Source organism: Echiichthys vipera (genome assembly GCF_963691815.1).
Source record: "Echiichthys vipera genome assembly, chromosome: X".
Taxonomy (NCBI): domain Eukaryota; kingdom Metazoa; phylum Chordata; class Actinopteri; order Perciformes; family Trachinidae; genus Echiichthys; species Echiichthys vipera.
The window spans coordinates 45,120,704-45,135,177 of record NC_139825.1 but is presented as its reverse complement, the minus strand read 5'-3'; the positions used below and the strand labels follow the sequence as shown (position 1 = coordinate 45,135,177).

Below are 14,474 nucleotides of genomic sequence, written 5' to 3'. Positions count from 1 at the left end.
GAGAGAGAGAGAGTGACAGAGAGAGAGACAGAGAGAGAGAGAGAGACACACACACACAGACAGAGAGACACAGAGAGAGAGACACACACACACACAGAGAGAGAGAGAGAGACACACACACACACACAGACAGAGAGACACAGAGAGAGAGAGAGAGAGAGAGAGACACACACAGACAGAGACACAGAGAGAGAGAGAGAGACACACACACACACAGAGAGAGAGACACACACAGAGAGAGAGAGAGGGGGGGGGGGTTATAACACTTTTCTTTTTTTTAAGAGAGGAATATTTCACAAAAACCAAATTTTGATTATCAAACACTCGGCCCCTGTTTGCATCTTTTTCATTAACGCAGGACGGCAGCTGTGATGGATTCCACCGACGCACACACATTTATTTTCTTTACATATCTATGGATATTTAATTAATTCAATTTCAATTCAATTAAATTTTATTTATAGTGCCAAATCATAACCAAAGTTATCTCAGGACACTTTACAGAGTAGGTAAAGACCACACTCTATGACTTATTTATGATTTACAGAGACCCAACAATTCCCCCGTAGAGTACGGTGGCGTTGAAAACCTTCCCTATAACAGACAGGAACGTCAGACAGACCCAGCTCTGTGGAGGACGCACATCTGTCTGCACCGGAGAGAGGAAGAGAAGGAGAGAGAGAGAGAGAAAAGACGGACAGATGGACAGAGAGAGACACACTTCCAGAGATGCAAGCAAGCAAAGCCTAACAGTTACTATAATAATATTTATAGTAATGTGAATATAACGTATATGTTAAGACAGTTAATACAACAGAATAGTAGAAACAAGCACAGCTAAGGTGATAGAATATGAAAATTATAATAATTATGGCAGCCTGGTCTCACCAAAAGGCGTGTGAATGACACGCTATTTCTCAAGCCATCTCGCGTATAATTACAACGCATTTCATGATTTTTGCGTGTCATTTCACGCCATTTAGTCTCAATTGACTTGTATCGTGCAGAGATGGCGTTGTCATTTGATGCACAAATGTCATTGAGGGAAAACCCCCGCAAGGTGGCGGAGAAATACGAAGTGGTGGAGCTACACGTGGGTTTTCCCTCAAGGACATTTGTGCATCAAATGACAACGCCATCTATCTATCTATCTATCTAGTCAATTGAGACTAAATGGCGTGAAATGACACGCAAAAATCACGACATGCGTTGTAATTATATGCGAGATGGCTGTTGGTGGAAGTGGTGGAGCTTTCTGTCAGAGGTTTTTTTTTAAATCAATATTTCATGTGAAGGATGGCTGAAATGACGGGCGTTAAATGCCCTAACCCTAACCCTAACCCTGGGGAACTACGGGCGTTAAATGACACGCGAAAAGCTTAATATGCGTAGACATGCACGCGAAAAGTCATTAAAAGTGGCGTGCTATTTATACGCCCTCCCATGAGACATATACATACACACGTAGCAGCTGTATACATAACTTCACACTACACCAGATGCATTCAATTAGTCCTTTATTAATTTCTGACCAAAATAAATGTAAAATACCCAAAACTGTGTCTCTGATTTTGTTTCTTTAAACAAATTTAGTTTTTAATGTGTGATCTTATTTTGATAACTGATGAAATAACTACATAACTAAATAACTGAGACTCCCCTGAAGCAGTTTGTAGCACCATTGCAGCTGCAGCAATGCAACTGGTGTGATCCATAATGATAGCTATAATAATAATCAGCACTGTCGCCTCACAGCCAGAGGGTTCCTGGTTCAAATCCCTGCTGGGGCCCTTCTGTGTGGAGTTTGCATGTTCTCCCCTTGTGTGCGTGGGTTTTCTCCGGGTTCTCCGGTTTCCTCCCACAGTCCTCCCTTTCTTTCCCCCCTTCCTGACACGCGAAAAGCTTAATATGCGTAGACATGCACGCGAAGAGTCATTAAAAGTGGCGTGCTATTTATACGCCCCACGTAGATTATGGTGGCAAACATGATCAATGATGAGTAGCGGGAATAGCAGCTACGATACTGCGAGACAAACCACTGGTGGTGTTTTTATGGCTTCAAATTTTATAGTTTATAAAATTATAAAATCAACTTAACTTGATCACTTTCGACTGTGTTCAGCATGTTTTTAAGCTAATTGTAACCAGTTGCGGAGTGGTATCGTTTGGTTTTTGGCGAGAAACGCTGTTTGTTGCAGCTGGAAACAGGTTAACGAGAGCACCGACACTTAACCAAACGTACAATAATCCAAAGTTAACATGCTATAAAAACCATAACCAGGAGCTAAAAACAGGCAGATGGGTGATACTTCGCTGCGGGTTCTTAACCACAGCTCTTTGCACATTTACACATACGTCAGCTGTAACACATATGGGTTGATGGGGCTTTAACGGCTTAATTGCGTTGAGAAACAACCCAAGAAAACGTTACGGTGATAATCCGCAGTATATATAAGTGCTCATAACTCTTCTCTGGCGCGTCTCCTGAGGGACGGGTAAACATCGCAGAGGTTTACGACCACGAAACCAGCTGGAAATGTGAGAGAGTTCAGATTTCTCTGCACTGTAATTTCTGCTAACCTCAATTGTTTGCAAATGTTGTAAAAAAAAATAAAAGAAATCCTGAAGAAGGCTCATTAGAGGTTTTAGTTTATGTAAAATAACACTGTGAAATATATAAAAAGCTCATCTTAACCAAAATAATATTATATTATTCTTTTAATAATATTGTTTTTTATTATTATTGTAAATTATGTTTACACATTTAAATCTAATCTGCTCAAAACAAATGCATTTTTTATAAAATGGCTTATTTTCTATGTAAATCTTAATTAATTTTTAATTATATTCAGGTTTGACCCTTTAATTGAAAGCTTTCGCTCTTTTTGCTTTTACTTTATATTCATATTATTATTTATTTTATGTTATATATGGTATTATATGTTATTATTAGCTTACTGTATTAAATGTTGAATGTGCAGCAAAGTGAGCTCAAGAAGGCAAATTAAAAATACATAAAATTATAATCAGTGTAATTTCATCTTAACCAAAATAATATTATATTAGGATTATTGTTTTTATTAATGATGGTTTATATTATTATTTTTTAATCACTTTGAATCTAATTTTAAATCTAATCTGCTCAAAACAAATGCATTCTCTATAAAATAGCTTATTTTCTATGTAAATCATAATTATTTTTTAATATTATATATTATATATATTATTATATTAGGATTGTTTGATTAATATTGTTTTTATTATTATTGTAAATTATGTTTACATAACACAACAAGTTCATCTTAACTCAAAAAAATATTATATATTATTATTATTTTATTATTCTTTTATTAATATTGTTTTTTATTATTATTATAAATTATGTTTACACATTTAAATCTAATCTGCTCAAAACAAATGCATTCTTTATAAAATAGCTTATTTTCTATGTAAATCTTAATTATGTTTTAATTATATTCAGGTTTGACCTTTTAATTGAAAGCTTTCGCTCTTTCAGACGTATTTTGCTTTTACTTTATATTCATAGTATTATTTATTATATGTTATTTATGGTATTATATGTTATTATTAGCTTAGTGTATTAAATGTTGAATGTGCAGCAAAGTGAGCTCATGTAAAATAACACTGCGAAATATATAACAAGTTCATCTTAACCCAAAAAATTGTATATTAGGATTATTGTTTTTATTAAAGATGGTTTATATTATTATTTTTGAATCACTTTGAATCTAATTTTAAATCTAATCTGCTCAAAACAAATGCATTCTTTATAAAATAGCTTATTTTCTATGTAAATCTTAATTATTTTTTAATTATATTCAGATTTGACCCTTTATTTGAAAGCATTCGCTCTTTCAGACGTATTTTGCTTTTACTTTATATTCATATTATTATTTATTATATGTTATTTATGGTATTATATGTTATTATTAGCTTACTGTATTAAATGTTGAATGTGCAGCAAAGTGAGCTCATGTAAAATAACACTGTGAAATATATAACAAGTTCATCTTAACCCAAAAAATATTATATTAGGATTATTGTTTTATTATTATTGGTTTTTATTATTATTGTAAATTATGTTTACATATTTAAATCTAATCTGCTCAAAACAAATACATTCTTTATAAAATAGCTTATTTTCTATGTAAATCTTAATTATTTTTTATTTATATTCAGGTTTGACCTTTTATTTGAAAGCTTTCGCTCTTTTTGCTTTTACTTTATATTCATATTATTATTTATTATATGTAATATATGGTATTATATGTTATTATTAGCATATTGTATTAAATGTTGAATGTGCAGCTCAATTAGCTTAGGAAGGAAAATTCAAAATACATGAAATTATAATCAGTGTAATTTCATTTTAACCAAAATAATATTATATTAGGATTATTGTTTTTATTAATGATGGTTTTTATTATTATTTTTGAATCACTTTGAATCTAATTTTAAATCTAATCTGCTCAAAACAAATGCATTCTTTATAAAATAGCTTATTTTCTATGTAAATCTTAATTATTTTTTAATTATATTCAGGTTTGACCCTTTATTTGAAAGCTTTCGCTCTTTCAGACGTATTTTGCTTTTACTTTATATTCATAGTATTATTTATTATATGTTATTTATGGTATTAAATGTTATTATTAGTATATTGTATTAAATGTTGAATGTGCAGCAAAGTGAGCTCAGGAAGGCAAATTCAAAATACATAAAATCAGTGTGAGTTCAAATGTTTTATAGGAAAACAATGTTTAATTAAGATTGAATTCCCTTTTTCTGTATTCTATTATAATTGTATATTTTCTGTCTGTGTATCAAGTAAATTCATGTCTATTTTACTACAATATATATGTGTTTTATTCTTTATGTAACGCTTAAAATACTACAATTTGTCTTTAAGCTAACATCTCATCATCTTAACCAACATAATAGTATATTAGGATTATTAAGTTTTATTAATGATGGTTTTTATTATTATTATAAATTATGTTTACACATTTAAATCTAATCTGCTCAGAACAAATGCATTTTTTATAAAATAGCTTATTTTCTATGTAAATCTTAATTATTTTTTAATTATATTCAGGTTTGACCCTTTATTTGAAAGCTTTCGCTCTTTCAGACGTATTTTGCTTTTACTTTATAATCATAGTATTATTTATTTCCATAGGTTTTATTTGTATGATATGTTATTATTGGCATACTGCATTAATTGTTGAATGTGCAGCACAATTAGCTCAAGAAGGCAAATTAAAAATACATAAAATCATAATCAGTGTAAGTTCAAATGTAAGTTCTTCTTCTTCTTCTATATAGGAAAACAATGTTTCATTAAGATTGAATTCTTTTTTTCGTATTCTATTATAATTGTATATTTTCTGTCTGTGTATCAAGTAATTTCATGTCTATTTAAGCACAATATATGTGTTTTATTATAAAAAAAACTTTTATGTAACGCTTAAAATACTACAATTTGCCTTCAAGCCACTCTGTGAATATTTTATGCACCTTTAAAAACCAATAATTCCTCCGCACACCACAGAACGACGCTACGGATCTCCTACTTTACTTTATGATCCTGGAAAAGTCAAAGTGTGGAAAATACCCTGCATGGAAGAACTATTGACGCAGGTCGGAGAAGATCAGATGTAGAAATCAGTTACTTGCTTAATGAAGCAGCTTTAAAGTAAACTTTAAGGTCTGAGGACGAGAGACTTCAGGCCGACATCAGGAGGATAAATCACATCTGTGACGTATTGGGCTGCTCGCCTTTCATGTGTTAGTGCTTCCACAGGTAGACGTAAATCATTATAATCAGCAGAGTAATCCTCAAAAAAAGGCATTTCTTCTTTAATTCCTTCGGCTTCCTGTAACATTTTCTGATGTTTCCTTGTTATTTAAACACTTAAACATAATATCTGACTTCAATTATCTTAAGAACAACGTGACAAAGTGGTTTTTCTTTCATGTCATCCAGCATATTAAAAATAAACCTCCTACTCAGCCAGTCTTTTCTACGGGAAACACCAGCCTGGTCTCACCAAAAGGCGTGTGAATGACACGCTATTTCTCTCAAGCAATCTCGCGTATAATTACAACGCATGTCATGATTTTTGCGTGTCATTTCACGCCATTTAGTCTCAATTGACTTGTATTGTGCAGAGATGGCGTTGTCATTTGACGCACAAATGTCATTGAGGGAAAACCCACATGTTGGTATTTCTCCGCCACCTTGCGGAGAAATACGAAGTGGTGGAGCTTTCTGTCAGAGCGTTGTTTTTAAATCAATATTTCATGTGAAGGATGGCTGAAATAACGGGCGTGAAATTCCCTAACCCTAACCCTAACCCCTAACCCTGACCCTAACCCTGGGGAACTACGGGCGTTAAATGACACGCGAAAAGCTTAATATGCGTAGACATGCACGTGAAAAGTCATGAAAGTCATGAAAAGTGGCGTGCTATTTATACGCCCTCCCATGAGACCACGTAGTCCTACTCTTCAAACTGTTTATATTTCATAAATCACGTCAGGATGTCAAACACACTCCACGGGGTGAGTCTGAATTGGACACAACTTTAAAAAAAATAATAATTTAAATGGGTTTTATGTCTCAAAGTAACGTGAGAAAGACGAAGAGCTGCGGTTGAAGTAACTGTGAAAAGACCCAGAAGTATAAACAGGAAGTGGCAGCCATGATAAGAGCGGGTCAAACTGTCCAAGTGATAAGAAAGCCAGAGCGTCCTTAATTACCTCCTTTAGCAGACGATGCACTGGACCATCCTTTACCAAAGGAAAGGCTGTCCCACAATTTAATGCGGCAGCAACATTTAAAGCGATGCACAATTTTGTAGAAGAAGAAGAAGAATTCCTTTATTCGTCCCTCGATGGGGAAATTCATGTTTCACTCTATTTTTTCATATTACACACACACAGGCCCGAAATACACACACATGCACACACAGGACCTATATACATGCAATTAATGGAGAGATGTTAGAGCGAGGGGGCTGCCAGTGACCGGCGCCCCGAGCAGTTGGGGGTTCGGTGCCTTGCTCAACAACACCTCGGCAGTGCCCAGGAGATGAACTGGCACCTCTCCAGCCACCAGTCCACACTCCATTCAGCCAAGTCACTGATGGACTGAGCTACTGCCGCCCGTAGCTGTTCGTACATATAATTTACCATAATGCAGAAGCCATATGGGTTTCTAAACCATTCATTCATTCATTCATCTTCAACCGCTTGTCCCTGTCAGGGTCGCGGGGTGCTGGAGCCGATCCCGGGCGTGAGGGGGGGTACACCCTGGACAGGACGCCAGTCCATCACAGGACACATAGAGACAAACAGAGACAGGCAACCATTCACACTGTGGTTTCTAAACCGCAGAAAATAATTAATTTAGCTGGGTATGCTGGCTGCAAGTGGATTCAGATGGTGTTAGAGCTGCGTGTGTGTGTACAACTAGCACATATTATCATTATTATTATTATAATTATTATTATTATTATTATTAAGTTTCAAAATCTTAAATTAAAGACATCATGTTGCTAAGAAGTCTTATTTCCCCTTTTCCTGTTTGACACATTTCACTCCTACTCCACCAGTCCCTGTAGGCAACAACATTTATTTTTAATTATTTATTGTATTGATGAGTGTTTTCTTCATTTACTTTATAAATATAAAGGCTGCTAAATGTTTATATGTGCACAGTGATATCAAATATCATGGGACATTTTTGTAAAACAACAAAAATAATAGGTTTAGCTGCTGAAATAACCAATGAAGATGCTGCCGCTGCTGTTCCTGGTGCGTTAAAGCAGCAGCAGGTGTAATAAATATTTAAAAATATATTTATTATTCTCATTAATTATTCCACCCACCTGAAAGTAATCATGTGGGTAGATTTGTAGGCCTACCATGTTATTCATATCTTTTATTAAACCATACTAACTGGGATTCATGTGGGAACATGAGTGGACAGGAGGGTAATAACACACTATTTCATACCACAAATAAACTACAGCTCAATCCACAAGTGTGCAAAAGTAAGGAACGTAAACAACAAAATGAAGTATCCGCAAGAAAATAACATGCACTGAGCACTAGAATAGACATAGTAACGATAACGCAAAATAAGATAAAAAGTATGGAAAAATAAGGAACGTGAATAAAAAGGAAAGCTAAGATAAAACTCACTACAACTGACGCACAAGGATGCCAAATGCATCTGGCTTTCAACCGTAAACCCGTCCGCGGTGATACTAGATACTCAGAGCAAGTGTTCAAGGATTAAGAGCACCAAACTCCGGATATGAAGGCAGGTTGTGGCGGGGGATGTGACAAACCGGGCAACAAGACTCTCACCCAGGAGACTGCGGTGCATGTGCCTTTCATGTCATGGTCGTTATGTTACAAACGCACCTATTTTGCACTGAGCACCAGAATAGACATAGTTACAATAATGCAAAATAAGATAAAAAGTATGGCAAAATAAGGTACGTAAATAAAAAGGAAAGCTAAGATAAAACTCACTACAACAGTAGCCTTGCATACACCGACTGCTTCAAAACATTAACTACAGAGATAGAGAGCCATGATTCATCCACAATATGATGGAAAATGAAACGATAATGAAGTTTTTCTACGTTTAAAGAAGCTGCATGAATCAACACGGTGAGAATGCACAGAGTGAAGAATCTAACCAAGCTTTTTTAGTCCAATTCTGAACATTGTTGCTTTACAACAGCTCACACACACCTCAAGAACATCCGTCATCGCATGATTACGTAGACGAATGTGTAAGTGGAGTCGAGAACAGGCGTCTTTTATGCATTTGTCCTTGTCTTTCCTTGACCTCATGATCCATCAAAGCCGAGAAAAAGTGCTTAGGAAAAGGCAATTTGCTTCACTAGTCTACCGCGGACTCTACAAAACACCGACGTCATTTTTGTCACTTCCCCCGTAGGATTTTGACGAGGCGCTGTGAAGCTCAATGTGCTCAAGGATCAGTATATTGTTGGTTTTAATAGTTTCACTACAAATAAAGAATATGACAACACTTCTCTTTAAGACAACATTTACACGAGGGACCCAGTTTCCTATGGTTAATTTCCAGCTTGTTCTCATTCCCAGGACATCAAATACCGTTGGCACTGACGCACAAGGATGCCAAATGCATCTGGCTTTAAACTGTAAACCCGTCCGCGGTGATACTAGATACTCAGAGCAAGTGTTCCAGGATTAAGAGCACCAAACTCCGGATATGAAGGCAGGTTGTGGCGGTGGATGTGACAAACCGGGCAACAAGACTCTCACCCAGGAGACTGCGGTGCATGTGCCTTTCATGTCATGGTGGTTATGTTACAAACGCACCTATTTTAACTGCAACCACAATCTTTTCCCTAACCCTAAGTTGCCTTAACCTAACCATGTCTTTTAATGTGAGTTCACAGCGTCAATAATATGTTCAGCATGTTTAAAAACAGAGACCGGGAAAAAGGCTGAAATCTCTACAAAGTAAAGTTGATTTCGCCAAAAGAAAGTCGGATTTCAAATCAGCTTTTTTAACGAGCAGGAAAAAAAAAAGCTCAGAGAAGGAAAATTACTCTGTGAAGCAGTTTTACCTGTGAATACTCTGACACCTAAATGGCCGCAAAAAGTCTAAATAACACACACACACACACACACACACACACACACACACACGCACACACAGTCAGGGAGCAGTATCTTGTATCTCTTATACACTGAAATAAATAAGCCATAAAAACCATATTATTACAAAACTAGGACATTACTACCACTGTTTTCTACTCTCAGATCAGTCTGGTAACGTGAGGCAGAGAAAATTTGGAGAAGTTTGCCCAGCGACCGAACCAATCAGTGTTGTTTCTCTGGATCCTTCTGTTGAATATGGACCGGGCTCCTGAAATTGGGCCTTTGATCCGTAAATTCATGAGAGTTCCCAGATGGATATGCTGAGCAAATGCGAATAATGAAAATCAACTCATCTGGCGGAGTCAGGTTAGCTTTCATCCACAAAAGCTCCGAGAAGGAAAATATCTCTGTGAAGCAGTTTTAACAATGGATAGTCTGAAAAAGACTGACACCTAAATGGCCGCAAAAAGTCTAAATAACACACACACACACACACACACACACACAGACACGCACACACACACACACACACACAGACAGACACAGACACGCACACACACACACACACACACACACACACACACACGCATACACAGACAGACACAGACACACACACACACACACACACAGACACAGACACACACATACACACACAGACACGCACACACACACATACACACACAGAGAGACACAGACACGCACACACACACACACACACACACACACACACACACAGTCAGGGAGCAGTATCTTGTATCTCTTATACACTGAAATAAATAAGCGATAAAAACCATATTATGACAAAACCAGGATACTACAAGTGCATGAAAGCGCAATTTTGTGTTTAACCAAAAACACAATTTTCTGCGTAACCTCATTATTTTGAATCCTTCTTCGGTAAAAACTGATATATAATTTGTTAATATATCAAATTTTAAAATGTTTCAATCCACACACACACACACACACACGCACACATGCACACACACACACACACACACACACACACACAATAAATAAGCCATAAAAACCATATTATTACAAAACCAGGATACTACAAGTGCATGAAAGCGCAATTTTGTGTTTAACCAAAAACACAATTTTCTGCGTAACCTGATTATTCTGAATCAGTAAAAACTTATATATAATTTAGTAATATTTTAAATTTAAAAATGTTTCAATCCAACCATTCAGCTAGTTGTTCAATCTTCTTTAGTACGGTACCGTCGCCACACACTCTCGACAGCCCATAAAGAAAACAGTCGCATGACGGCACCGACTTTTATCTGCTTTTCACAGCAGAAAGCACAAAGTTTCACATCTGGACATAATTGTTCAAAGGTCAGGGTAAGATCACATCGATTCCTCTGATCCTCTGAATTGTCTTTGTTAGATGTCGATTATGATAATAACACAAAAATGTAAAACATGTGTTTTATTCATGTGTCATGTGTGCCGTAGGATTCTGCTTTCGAGGGATAACTTCAGTCAACCATCAAGTTGCTGACTGAAAAGACATTCTTTACCCAGCGTTCGTGATAACCATCATGTAACATATGTCGCTGCAGGCACCAACGCTATAATTTAATACAATATTTCAGACACAGAGATGATTGTTAATTAAAAGATATCTACAGTATATCCCTTTTTATCATTGTGCATTGCAGCTAAATCATAAACGTGCACTCTATACTTTATAATGCGGATGTTTTACAACTAAATCTTTAACTCTAATGTTGTTTTTACTCTATAATTACAGATAAACATCACATGAGTTATAACAATGCATGTTTTTTATATTGTGAATTATACATAAAACGTCACAATTTCTATTTTATTTAGTATCTAATCAATTTAAACTGCTGTTGAACTGAAAATGCACATGCATGTGCAGGTATAAAGTATTTCCTGGTGTTGTTTGCTTTGAACGAAAATGGATTTTCTGATTTAATCAACGTGCAGGAATCACAGGACAAGCCCTGCAAAATCATAGTGCTGTGTTTGCTAACGCACATTTGTTGTTTTCATTGCCGCTGTAGCACTTTGATGTTAGAGACACGAGGTTTGAGAGGGTGCTGCTTATTTTGTGTTTTCTGTTTATTGTTGAATTGGATCTTTTTGGAACTGGTTACCTCTCAGTTTGGAGAGACCTCTTTAAGTTATATTTATTTCTTTGATTTGCGCTTTTCCCTGTTCTTTTTGTTGTTCTGCAAATAAATAAGTTGCTATTTTACCAAAAACATTCTGGTTTATGTTGCTTCCCTTTTCCCCATGAGCCGGGTCGTAACACACACCGTGAGAAAGATTAATATTTTGTGCAGTATTTACTTTAATACATTAAAACTGTTTTACTCTCATGCTTTGACTGGCATACTTATGAGTAGCTTCAAATTAGTTTTGCAAAAGAAGAAAATATAATAACTGGATATAAATCACATACAAAACTGTACAATTTAACATGGTTGATCATTTATCTTGCTTAAAAAAGTAACAATCCTGGCGTAGCAACCATTGCAGATCATTTAACTGGGTCGGCTGTGTTATAAGTCCTCATTTAATTTCTTGCGTGACTTATTTTAAATTCAAATATGTGATATATTTTTTACCTTCTGTATGAGTTAAATTGTTGAAACACTCTCAAAACGCAGTGTTTCATTGACTTTTTTTAATTAAATGTCTGTAAAACTTTTGGTTGCAGAGATTAAACACAGTCATGAAACAGCTCCTTGACATTTGATCAGTGTTTGAAAATATAATAAATGTATTTGTGGAGTTAAAGTGCGCTTTTACTAAGACTACGAAGACTAAATTTATAATAGGATATAATAAATGCAGATGTTATACAAACTATCCCGTGCAATTCTGTGCATGTATTCTTTGCTATTCTATTTATATTTATATTTTGTAAGTATGATACTGCTTCACATCATGCGTGTATTGCAATTATAGATAGTCCAGATCAGCATATACACAACATGCATCATCGTCCATTGTATAGATTATATATATATGTATAGATATACATTGTATAGATCCATTGTATAGAACATCGTCCATTGTTTACATATATGTAAAAAGTCAAATGTCTTTTTAATCTTATCTGTATTTCTGTCCGTTTCATATTTCAGTCACTGTTTTTCCTTTGCTTTTCTAAACTCTTGAGCTGCTCTAACGTGATTTTTCCCAAGTGTGGGATCGATTAAAGTTTATTTTATCTTATCATCCTATGAACACAGTGTGTGTGTGTGTGTGTGTGTGTGTGTGTGTGTGCGTGTGTGTGTGTGTGTGTGTGTGTGTCGACGGCGCATGTTTCATATCAAACTGAATCCTGCGTTTAAAAATGTTTTCAGTGCAGCAGCTTTGACCGCGGTCCAGAACAGGTTCTTATCTCTGATCAGAAATTGTGTTAGAATAACAACATGCTGTTCCTGCTAAAACTCTGCTAAGTCCTTTAAATATATTTTTAGAGCGCGTACAAGTGCAACTGCTTTCTTTCCTCCCTTTCCTCTTTTCATTTTAGCAAGGCTGTCGAGACGTTCGTAAGAGATTGCTGATAACAAACCAAGACTGTGCAGTCGATAGATGGAGCCCTAACAGTGTCTGTGCATTGCTTCGAACTCATTCAGGAAGAATATGCTCATATTTGCTGCACGTTATAGTAAACATTAATCATATAAAGAGGTAAAGAAATGGATTTACTTCAACTGGGATTCACTGTAAAAGGTTATCTAAATGTTCCTGATCAACCTCACATCACAGAAGTGACGAGAACATTTAGACACATTAAAAAAAACAGCTTCTTTCAGTTTAACTGTGACAGCTTTGCCTCATTTGTCCCAGATTTTTATTTTAATTGTGTAACTTAATGAGTTGCACCCAGCCTAACTTTACAGGCCACAGCTGGGGAAACCCTTTCAAAGCAGTTTGCACACAGGAAAAAAATGTTGTTAACAAGCTCAGAGAGGATGACTTCAACTAAATGCAACATTTCGTTCTCTACCATCACGGTATCCAGGCATGAGGACCATAAAAGAAGTGTGTGTTGTTATTTCCCATACATGCTATAAGAGCTTGAGCCTCTCTGTGTTGTGCTTTCTTCGCTCGTGCATTACGTCGCTCAAACAATTTCCTGAATATGTTTAAACTTGACCAGTTAAGGACAAAATATCTGTTGGCCTTACCTGTAGTTTCCGGGTCAGCTGTCTATCACACTCTCAGTTTCTATAGCGCTCTTCTTTCGCCTTTTTCTTTCTAGCCACACGTCTTTATTTCTCTGCCTCTTTGGTCCAGAAGTCACCACTCTACTGTTCCCGTCCTCCCTCCCTCTTTCTGCACTTCACCTATGATTTTGCGGCTTTTATCTTGTTTTTGCACTTTTCCTCTCTCGCTGTCTATATTTCCCCTTCTCTCCGATTCTCTTGCTCTCTCTATTAAGTTTTTTTTTCTTCTCCAAACTGCCTTTAACCCCCCCACCCCCCCGTCCTCTGTTTCTTCTTTTCCCTCTGCTTAAGTAGCAGTACCTTGCTCTGCTGCTGATGATGAAGACATATTGGGAGGTTTATACTGGAGGCGGGACCAGCACTGCAGTGGGTTGGGGGATGGGAAAGGTCAAATTATGCAGAAGATGGGCAAATAAATGTGAACCAGACCCTCTTGTGATGTGCTGCCTCTGGTAGATGTTACCTCATAGCCCATATCGGAGGCCGACATTGGCCTTTAAGGAAAATTCCTCCCTTTCACCTGTTTGATCCGTCTGTGACACTCAGTTATTGTGTGACTGTGTACTG

At 36.1% G+C, this 14,474-nt stretch overlaps 1 protein-coding gene across 1 annotated transcript in view; it reads right to left on the bottom strand.

The window, feature by feature from the left end:
- Nucleotides 1–14,133, bottom strand: part of asip1 (agouti signaling protein 1) — a 34,366-nt gene extending 20,233 nt beyond the window's left edge. Inside the window, exon 1 of the mRNA XM_083938841.1 lies at nucleotides 13,869–14,133. The gene's annotated coding sequence lies outside the window, so the exon portion shown is untranslated. The remainder of the gene's footprint in view (nucleotides 1–13,868) is intronic.
- Nucleotides 14,134–14,474: the final 341 nt, after the last annotated feature.